The 11772-nt window shown below is 32.4% G+C and overlaps 1 long non-coding RNA gene and 1 other non-coding gene across 2 annotated transcripts; both read right to left on the bottom strand.

Moving 5' to 3' along the window:
• Positions 1–1385: 1385 nt before the first annotated feature.
• On the bottom strand, positions 1386–3030 carry LOC125588321. Its single transcript, XR_007324650.1, has 2 exons — positions 1843–3030; positions 1386–1658 (listed from the first exon to the last, which is right to left on the bottom strand). It is a non-coding gene; the product is annotated as an uncharacterized LOC125588321 (long non-coding RNA).
• Positions 3031–11003: 7973 nt separating this feature from the next.
• LOC125589564 lies at positions 11004–11110 on the bottom strand. The gene has a single exon (XR_007325734.1). It is a non-coding gene; the product is annotated as a small nucleolar RNA R71 (small nucleolar RNA).
• Positions 11111–11772: the final 662 nt, after the last annotated feature.

Genomic DNA, 11772 nt, shown 5'->3' with positions numbered 1-11772 from the left:
CGTCGAACCAGTAAACACGATGACTTGTACATAAGCTGGTTTAGATTTAATGAAAACTCGTTAATTTAAAGCATGCAAACTTCAAAAAAACATGCAATCAAGTGTGACCCGGCATTTAGGTTATATGCTAGGAAAAAAAAATCTTCAATAATATTTTAAGAGATGAATGAAACTTCTAATATATTAATGTAATAAAAAATAATTTAACGTAAATATATATAATTTTGTTTTAACAAATGATTTGCTAAAGTGTTTTTTTTATTAAATTTGATTTTGTAAATATTTAGAATTATATAATGTTAGATGACATGATATAATATGCTGTATGATATATGGTTTCATTTTAATAATTAATATCTAAATATTATATATCCATCTTTGAGCATAATATATGATGTATATAACGTTATTGAATAACAACAATAACATTGGATGATAATAAGAAAAATAATTAGAGAAATGTATCATACAAAATGAAAAATAATAATAGGATTTATTTAAATTATTTAAATTATTTATAGTTATTGTAGTTAATGGTAGGATAAAAAATAAAGAGTTTTATATAGATGTTATAAATTCTTTTATAAATATTTTTAAAAATATTTTCTTTTAATAATATAAATTTTCAATCGCATCTATAATATATTCTTATCAAAAATCATCATAACAATATATTTAGAATATATATATTTAGAATATATTGTTAAACTAAATTAGAGAAATATAAGGTAATTGATTATTGCATAGTTAGAGAAATATAAGGTAATTGACTATTGCATAGTTAGAGAAATATAAGGTGAGACCAAAAAAATAGTTAAGTCTAATGAAAGGGTCTAACAACTTTTCATAGGTAGATTTTTTAAAACTCCTTCTCTTTTAATAGTATAGATCATAGCCCTTTAATTTAAGAGAAAAAGACCAAAATAGCACTAAATCAAGTTTTTGTTCCCAAACTAGCACTCAAGGCCTAAAGTCACAAAAATAGCACTCAAGAGGTAGGGTTTAGGGTTTAGAATTTAGGGTTTAGGGTTTAGGGTTTAGAGTTTAGGTTTTAGGATTTAGAGTTGAGAAATGAGGTTTTGGGGATAAGATTTCAAATTTTGAAAAATAAAAAAAATTTAAATTTTTTAAAAGATAAAATGTTATTTTGGTCATTTTAGTTTTTGAGTGCTATTTTTGTGATATAAACTTAGAAAAGTGTTATTTTGGAGATTTGCCCTTAATTTAATATTACTTTCATATTAATTTAATTCAATATACATAAATTATAAGAAAACAATTGCACTTTTATTTGATATCATTTGTTCTTCTTGACAATCTGCACTTTTTTTTGTGAACGACAATCTTTACTATATCATATAATCAATAGTTTTATTTCGTTGACATTGATTGGTTAAACACATTCATTATAATGAAATAGCTTTATTTCGTTGGGTTCATTAGGAATTGAACTTATACTCAGGAAATTGTAATACAACGCTCAAATCATTCATTGGCACAACAACATCGTAACGGAGAATTGGGAGGAGTAATACAATCTCCGGTTAGAAACCCTTTAGAAACACAGTCAACGAAGCACATACGTGGTGAGTACGAGTCTGTACACAGACTTTTAGCGCAAAACGTATACTTATGTTGGACCTTCTCCATTTCTGCACCTACAAACCCACATTAGAACAGTATATGATAGGCTTCAAGAAAAAAACATAGTATATGATCTGGTCTACAAAAAAAAACATAGTACATGATCTTTGTCTGGTCTAGATTTTCATAAAGTTATTGCCACTAAATCATAGCTAACTGAAAAAAAATAAGTTAAAACAAAAAAAAAATTACACATACCTGAAGTCAAAACGTTGTGATTTGACAACGAATACACTAAAATTATTGCGAGACAAAAAGTCACCCAAGTTTTTGTGATAGCCATAGTAATATTTTTTATACAGCGAACAATTGTTCTTGATTCTTTTGATCTGAAAAGGATCTATTTATATTGCTTTTAGTCTTGGGAAAAGTCAACTTTACTCCTTTTATTTACCTTTTCCATTATTTGATCTTCCATATTCACTAAAATAATATTGGGTCAAAAATGATTTGTTTGTATATTTGAATATTTCATTTTATAGACATTTGGTAAATTGAATATATTAAACTTTCTAGTGAATCTGGTCAAAATAATTTATTGCCCAAATTAGAACTTTGACTACTTGCAAACCGTTAACACAAAGAAAAGCAACAAAATAACTTTTTTTGACTAAATGCAAAACAATCCTTTTATTTTATTTTTTGTCGGAGATTTATTTAGATATTACAATTATGAGAAAGATTACAAAGACGATTCGATTACCGACAATACTACCTGCCTTATGAGGATCTACGTCTAACTGCCTCATTTGAACCGTCCTATGAAGATCACGCCTGGCCGGATTTACTTGCACCATGTTGAGAAACTCTTGTAAGCCTTTCTTCCGTAATCGCATAATTGTTGAATAAATCGCTCGCTCCGGGAATTGAAACATGGATTTCCTGTGCAATCTGCAAGAAATTGCATAGTCTGGGATTTGAACCCCAGACCTGGGTGTAGAAGCCTTTAAACCATAACCACTAGGCTACGGTGCTTCCACAACGATCCTTTTATTTAGTTAGAAATCTTTGACTTTTGATCAAAAAAGAAAAGAAATTTTTGACTAAGGTACTATGAACCTTGACTACTGTATTGTGAAATTTGACTAAAGTTATTACTATAAGATCTTCAACAATATTATATATTAAAATAGAAGTCACGACATTAATTCATGTGTGATTTTTTTAAAAATGAATCTAATCAACATATTCCTAGAAAGTCATGTTACAATTAGTCTCTAATCTTATCATTTCAATTTTGGACATACCAGATATTTTTATTGGGCTATCAATAATTGAAATTAAAAAATAGATGATCCATTAAATTTATAGATAGTATAAATTAAATAAATCTAATTTAATGTTGTAATACTACACTTTCATATGTTAATTTTTAAAATTATAAAGATTTTTTTCAATAACAAAAATCATATTATCTAACAATGATTAATCTTTACTACCTTAAACAAATGAAAACAAATTTAAAACTATATAGTTTATTTTAAAAATTAAAAAAAAACTAAATATTTAATTATTTACTCGATATTTTAAATCTATGAAGCGAAAAGTTTAATTTTTTTAAAAACTGTATAAATTTGTGAAATGTTACAATATCTTTGAATATGACAATAAAACAATATTTTACTAATCTTTATATATATAGTTATGATTTTAATAATGAAATAATAATCCAAAATATATATATATATATATATATATATATAAAAGAATATACAAATACATGTGAAAATTTAAGACAATCTATTCAATGAAAAAATATACAGTAAACTTATTATGTTTTAAAAATTGATAGACACATATATATTATAATATATCTTATATATTAAACAGAAGTCACAACTTTGATTCATGTGTGATTTTTGTAAAAATGGACCATCACTAGAAATCACTTATCATTCATTTATTATTAATAATATGGATTAATAATATATCATGCCTAATATAACATCGCCTCCTAAAAATCCGGATTGGTTAACAAACTCACCTTGATTCATGTGTGATATTTTTATTTGGATCATGATTTAAAATTTGTATTAGATGTATTTCCTTAATACTAATATTAATAATCTTTTCACTACTTAAATCATAATATAATTTGATATCTTTTAATTTTTTTTTAAAAAACAATATATATATATATATAATTTTCTTAACAAATGTGTTGAAAAACATTATAATAATATCTTAATTATCAAAAATTGTATATAAATATTTTCACTAATTTTGTAATTAGTAATGAAATTAATCTTATTATACATTAATATATATATATACCCAGTTATCTTTTATAAAATGAAAAAAATTATATCAAATTTTACTATTTATATTTATATATATCATTTTAAAATAAAACATTGTATTTAACTAAATATGATAAAATTATTTTAATCTGATAAATTAATATATTTTATTTTCACAAACATTAAAAATTGATGCTAGAAATATAATATGTTGGTGGAACGGGTTAACATTAGTAAATTAGATAATTCATGTATAAAATTAACTTATCTTAAACTTTTATATATATATAGTTATTATCTTAAATGAATAAACATAAGAAAATATTGATAAAGGAAATCTAGCGCTTTGAATTACGGATCAGAATCATAATAATTGAATAAAAAATATATAATAAAAATACTAAATATTAATGATGATTTGAAATAATCAATTAACTTACACCATGAAAACTATCAAATTGTTATATTTAAAATAATTATATATAAAAATTTAAATATATAAGTAACTTTAAATATATATTCTAATTATGTAAAATACATATAAACATGAAAATTAATACCCGCACGGTTTTGCGGGTCCAAATCTAGTACCAATTTAAAATTGAAAACAAAATATTTATATAAAAATAAATGGAAACAAAAATTTTAAATAACAAAAATTATATTATCTAACAATGATTAATATTTACTACCTTAAACCAATGAAAACAAATTTAAAACTATATAGTTTATTTTAAAAATTAAGCAAAAACTAAATGTTTAATTATTTACTCGATAATATAAATCTATGAAGCAAAAATTTTAATTTTTTAAAAAATTTCTAAATTTGTGAAATGTTACAATATCTTTGAATATGACAATAAAACAATATTTTTCTAATATTTATATATATATAGTTACGATTTTAATAATGAAATAATAATCCAAAAAATATATATATGGAAGAAGATACAAATACATGTGAAAGTTTGAAACAATCTATTCAATGAAAAATATACCGTAAATTTATTACGTTTTAATAATTGATAGACACATATATATTATAACATATACCAATTTAAAATTGAAAACAAAATGTTTATATAAAAATAAATGAAAATAAAAACCCGCGCGGTTGCGCCTGTCGAGATCTAGTTAACGGCATATGAGATGACACTTTTCAAGTTCTTATCTATACATGTTACATTTCAGTTTTTTTTACTCTAATTGCCCTTGGTTTTTAGTCTTGACATCACTTTCATTAAGCGTAATTAAGACCTTTCGCGCTATTCTGATACTGCATCGTTTTTACTTAAACCATTTTCATGTCTTGGCATTAAACCTAATTTTCCTAATTCAAATCCGGTCTATGCTTATTTCACTGTTTTATACTGCGTCGTTTTAGCACTTTTCGAGCCATTCCTGTTTAATACTGCATCGCTTTCCTTAAACCATTTTAATTGTTAAACCACTTTTTCCTAAATCTAATCCGGTCTACTATTATTTCTTGTTTAATATTGTGTCATTTTCCATAAACCATTTTAATTGTTTGGTTTTAAACTGCGTTTTCCTAATTCTAATCCGGTCTACGATTATTTAGTTCCTAATACGAAATCCCAAAATGGTTAGGGTTCCAACCCCTAAATGAAATTACATGACGTCGAGTGAAACCACATAACCTAAACCCTGAACCCTTTTTCTCAAAGTATTCTTGGATCAAATTTATTAACAATGAAATGTTACTAACTGATAATATTATGAATGTTAAATACGTAAATCATTTCATTTCTTCCATCTAATCCCATGATCTAAACATTTCATCATAGAAATGAAGTCTTTCTTTCCCCTAAATTTGAACATTTTCTAAATAGATAAGTACACACCCATAAACTGTTTAAATAATGTTTATAAAATCCAGAATATTCCATACAATGCTAACTGATGTGATTATTCATATTAAATAATGTGGGAACCGAAATTCGCATTGTCGATTTCCGTTTAAATAAGGAAAGTAGGAGAATCCTAATTTTCCAGAGGTCCCGGATACCTGCTAATACCACACGCCAAGCAATCAGAACACAAAATAAAGAAAACAAAAGATAATAAATCGAAACGGGAGCAAAGTATTTCTTATTCCAAATTTGCGTTTGAGCGTTACAACAAGGTAAGAGCTTGGGCTACGAGAGCTGTCGGCAAGAATCATAGTTCTAAAACCCTAAAGCTGCTAAACCTAATTAAGTCGCAGCTCGAATAACAAAAACGGAAAATTGCCTAAATTGCTCTAAGTGCTAAGTTTGCTGTGTCTCGCGGATCCTCCTTTTGCCTCTCGCCTAGGACTCCTTATATACTTGCTCCTAGGTCGGTTTGCGCTTTCCCCTTTCTGCCCTTAAGCCGTCATAGCTCAAAAATGGAGATATTCTGTTTTTTCCGATCTTCGTGATTATCTTCGGAAACTATACATTTATCCGCGGAAACTCGACATTTATCTTGTCTTACGAACCAAGCATAAACCGTCATAAGGCTTATGGGTTTTCGGTTAAGAAATCGTAAGTGGGCTTCGAGCTGTGTTTTAGGTCTCTTTGGTGTGGGAACCGAAATTCGCACTGTCAATTTCCGTTTAAATAAAGAAAGTAAGAGAACCCTAATTTTCCAGAGGTCCCGGATATCTGCTAATACCACACGCCAAGCAATTAGAACACGAAATAAAGACGAGAAAAGATAATAAATAGAAAAGAGAGCAAAGTAGGTCTTATTTTAAATTCGCGTTTGAGCGTTACAACAAGGTAAGAGCCTGGGCTACAAGAGCTATCAGCGAGATTCCTAGTTCTAAAACCCTAAAGTTGCTAAACCTAATTGAGTCGCAGCTCGAATAACAAAAACGGAAAATTGCATAAACTGTTCTAAGTGCTAAGTTTGTGTGTCTCGCGGATCCCCCTTGTGCCTCTCGCCTAGAACTCCTTATGCACTCCTCCAAAGTCGGTTTTAGCTTTTCCTCTTCTGCCCTTAAGCCCTCATAGCTCAAAAATGGAGATATTCCGATGTTCCCGATCTTCGTGATTATCTTCGGAAACTTCACATTTATCCACGGAAACTTGACATTTATCTTGCGTTACGAACCAAGCATAAACCGTCATAAGGCTTATGGGTTTTTGGTTAAGAAATCGTAAGTGGGCTTCGAGCTGCATTTTAGGTCTCTTTGGGCCGTCTTTGACTGGAAACGTTTTTTACGGTTTCTTCGATAAAAACGAACTTCCCGCGGTCCTTATCGTAAAGTTTGACTGATGACTTCGAGTGATGAGAAACAAAGAATGGTTTAGCCATGGCTTATGGAAGATAGCATTAAAGAGTAGACAAGAATGCATGGATTCGTGTCGTATTGACGTTTTGGGAGAGTTCGGTCGCTACGTAGCGATCGGGCTGTGTTCGTGCTCGATCGCTACGTAGCGACCAGCTTTGGTGAGAGCTCGGTCGCTACGTAGCGACCGAGCTTTGGTGAGAGCTCAGTCGCTATGTAGCGACCGAGCTTTGGTGAGAGCTTGGTCGCTATGTAGCAACCAAGCTTTGGTGAGAGCTCGGTCGCTACGTAGCGACTGTTGGAGTCAAAAACGGATACGACGAAGTTAACATTCAGATATCCGTAAAAATTAGCATGACCATTTTTACGAGAAATATATCTTCCCAAAGATCTATTTTTACGAAGAATCTTGCAGAGAAAACACGTTCATGAAACATCGGAGAAATATCAAGGGCGCTAGCTCGGTCGCTACGTAGCGACCGAGCTTGGCTTGTGCGTGGTGCAATGGCCATACTTGAGCTTGTCCGTGGCCGATTTGGATATGTCTCCGTTACCTTTGGACAATCGGTATTTAGTACTTTGATTGAGATTGGAACAAGATTTTACCGCAAGGGTCTTTGTAAAGTAACTTTCGTAAAACATTTTCATGCTGATTTTTATGGAGATTTGGATGTTAACTTTGTCGTGACCGTTTTTGACCCACCAGTTAGCCCCCCAGCCCGTTAAAATCGTGGATCGTTGATGAGATTCTAGCATGCGGTTAGGCAAGTTAGGCAAGATAGGCATGTTGGATGAAGTTCGTATCCGAAGATTCGTAGACAAACATTGATGAAGAAAAACTTATGCATATAAAGAAATTTTTTTTTTATTGGTGCTGCGTTATGAAGGCTGCCTACGTACCCTTGTCGAAGGGATCAAGCCTTTCGTAGTCCTTCTAGGAGTTAAGATGCTTACGATCTGTTTTCCAATGAGACATTAACAGTTTAGTTATGTGTCATGTAGAGATTATCAGGCATGTTGCTGTTGATGGCCTTTTATATCGGACCTTTGTCAGCCTTGAAACTACTCTTGTTGGCTGTTTGCTTTGGCCAAGTGTGGCCGTATTTTTGTTTTCGGGACTGAAAGCGTGTGGCTTTGAATCCCAGCCGCTTTGCGACTTTTTCAATAAATTGTGTTTCACGTTTTAAGGAAATGTTTGTATTCGTTCGATTGTAGAGGGAAGAGTATGAGTTGTCATCTCATATGTAACTTTTTGTAGATCGTTATATTCATTGTTCGTTTTAGATGAGAATGTACAAAAATTTTGCTTTTCGGAACTTCATGAACATTGGAATACAAGCGAAGAGACATATTTTGGGATCTCGTATCTTTTGATATCATGCCTAGAGATGTTAGACCTAGGCTTACTTTTGGTTTTAGGGGGTGCGATAACTAATTCGGCTTACGTATCCCGTCACAGTTTCAACCTTATTCCATACCGATTTAAAGTCCGCAATATGTTCTCAGCTTATACGACTTGTATGGTTGGAACCGAGCATCTCTCCAAGGACAATTTCTAAGTCTCCTGGAAGTACTGACCAAAATTTTGGATTTCTTTCATAGCGCTACTACCCTTGTGTCGGGTGTATGAGAGTTATCTCTACGAGATGGCTAAGTCTGTTTTGGACTGTTAAGAGTTTGTTGTGATCAGCAACAAACTTATTGCTAGATATTATCGTTTTTGAATCTTCGCGAAGGATACGTGTTTGGTATACCATGGATTTGACCCATTTTCATCCATGGTATATAAGTGTTTTACTATCTATATACTATATATTCTATCCTATTAGGTATGTTTTCGGGTTCAGAGGTATCTTGGAGTAAAATGATGATAATGGAGCATTTAGGAGCTTAAAAGAGATTTCATCCGAGCTGATAATTAGAGGTCGATACGAAGAAGTAGAAATCGATCGATGTACATCCTGTACCATCGATCGATGTCGAGACGCGGAATGCGCGACTTGGTTCCAGTCGACTTTAAACCCAAGGCTTCACCAAATTACAAGATTACCCCTGACGAGTTTTTAACCTAATAGTTATATACTTGCCTAAGTGTTAGGAGGCAAGAGAGTTATTTTTTAGAGTTTTTCAGCCACCCTTGTATTCTTACTTTCAAAGGAGAGAAGATCATAGAGAGATTTGTGATTGGAACTTCATTGATTCATCTATTCTATTCTATTCTTTGCAGTTTTAATCTATAGCTTGTGTTATGAATTGCTTAGCTATGTCTGAGTAGTTTATTTGTTAGATTCAGGGTTTAAATAGGTTAGAAGGATTAGCCCCAACTATAGATTTGCTAAGTTGTGATATTCATTGATTGATTGTTCTTATTGCTTGTTTTAGCCTTGCTAACTAGAACATGAACCTAGGAATTAGCATGTGTCAAGCAACCTTGATCATCATGTCTTGAATTTAATCTGTCAAGCTGGGATTGCTAGAGAGAGCTAACCGCTGATCTAGGAGCCTAGTGAGCATTATCAACCCACGCCTAGGGCTTAGCTAGAAGCATCGATCGATATTGTCATATGAGAATAGATTGATATTGCGAAAGGTGTATCGATTGATATTCCTATAGGATCATCGATCGACACTTTATTGTGATCAAAAGACGACAGTTGAGATCCAAGATCTAGTTAGTTAACCAGTGAAACATTGCTATCGCTGATCACTGTGATTAAAGAGTTGAGCTCTAATATATCATGCATGCAACTGTTAGGCATCTATAGGATTATAATCTCCAACACCTGAATAGAAACCATGCATCTAATATCTTCCAATAAGCTACACCCCCAATCATCTTGTTAGTCGAGCAATAAACTTGCTCAATTAGGATTGCTATTTACTTTTAAACCATAAAACAACAAACACCTAGAATTAATAACCTTACTATATTTAATAGGTTCCCTAGCTCCTTGTGGATTCGATCCCTAAGTACTGCAACTGAACCTCCTATTTGAGAGAGTAATTCACTACTTAGGATAATTTGAGTGGTGTCAAATTTGGCGCCGTTATTGATTCTTATTCTTTTCTCTACCCTCATTCTGACACAAATGTTTTTCTTGTCTTTTCAGGTACTTGCCTAGCAGTACCATAATCAACAAGGAAAAACACCTGCTATTATCAGAAGATCCTGCTCACTTGGAACGCACGATCCGCAAAGACCAACGTTCCACATTGCTCGACGCAGCAGCTTTCACGTCGGCTGATTCTCGCACCCAGCCGTCGACCGACACCCGACCTTCATCGTCGACCAATCTACATCGTTCTACATCGATCGATACTACACCGTGTACATCAATCGATCATCAGTCGCGAAACATGGTTGCGATTGTTATTCTCAGACAGGACGAGAATGGAAACATGTATGACCAGGATGGTCATCTGCGTAATGCAGCAGGTCAGAAACTAGACGCTCAGGGAAATGTAATCCCCGATGCTGATGCTACATGAGCTGCTCAACCTGTAGAAGAGGCTGCTCAACCAAGGGCACGTGCTGACTACAATCGTCCAGATGAGTACTACGCCATCAGCTATTCAACTTCCAGAGATTCAGAAGCAGAATTTCGAGCTGAAGCCTCAGTACTACACACTCGTGTCCTATGGACCATCTAGAGAGGTTCGAGGATCTTGCTGCTATTCGTATGGATGGAGTCCCCGAGCACTACCTATTGTACAAGCTCTTCAAGTATACTCTGACTGGAGAAGCGATGCACTGGCTTAAGCAGCTACCCACAAGATCTCTATCATCCTGGGCCGACATCAAGAATGCTTTCTTGCGAAACTTCTTCGATGGGGCATGCGCTGAAGAATTGAGGATCAAAATCGCTATATTCATACAGAAGACTGGAGAGTTTTTCAAAGATGCGTGGATCAGATTCAAGTTCTTCCAGCGAGACTGTCCACACCACGAATTCAACAAAGTGCAACTGCTGAGCACTTTCTTCAGAGGTATCGCCTTGAGTTATCAGATGGCACTTGATACAACTAGCGAGGGAAACTTCAACACCAGGAATCCGGTAGAAGCTGTGAGACTGATAGAAAATCTAGCAAACAGCAGCAGCACCAAAAACACTGACTTTAAGAGCCCTCTTTTTTATTTTATTTTCTGTCAGACCAATCAGTTCTTTAAAAGTTTTATACTAGACTTTTTTCGATTTTTTTTTTGTTTCATATTTTCACTTCAAATAAAAGATAAATATATTGATTTTTTTATAGAATTGTGTTTATAATATGAATATAAATGTAAAATAAAAAAATGATATAGAATGCTATAGAAAAAAATAAAAAGTCTTATAAGCTAGTCATACCATTTGATTATATTGACAATTTTTAAAAAACTGATCATACTATGATCATAGTATGATGGCCGTTGATTAAGAAGTCTGTTGCATCCCTACGGAAGGAGCAGATGGACGAAGTTAGAGCATAGTTAGATGTGGTTTATGAGCTTCTTAGGAAGGAAGTCTGCTCAGCTGAAGGAGAAGAGGCTGTAGACATGGAAGGAGAAGAAGAGGTGAACTACATTGGAGGTACTGGATTTTCAGAGGTCTAGAAACAAGGGTGGAAACAAAACCT

This window comes from Brassica napus, chromosome A2 (assembly GCF_020379485.1).
Source record: "Brassica napus cultivar Da-Ae chromosome A2, Da-Ae, whole genome shotgun sequence".
NCBI lineage: Eukaryota > Viridiplantae > Streptophyta > Magnoliopsida > Brassicales > Brassicaceae > Brassica > Brassica napus.
Note: the sequence above shows the minus strand (reverse complement) of the source record. Positions and strands in the feature narration are given on the sequence as shown.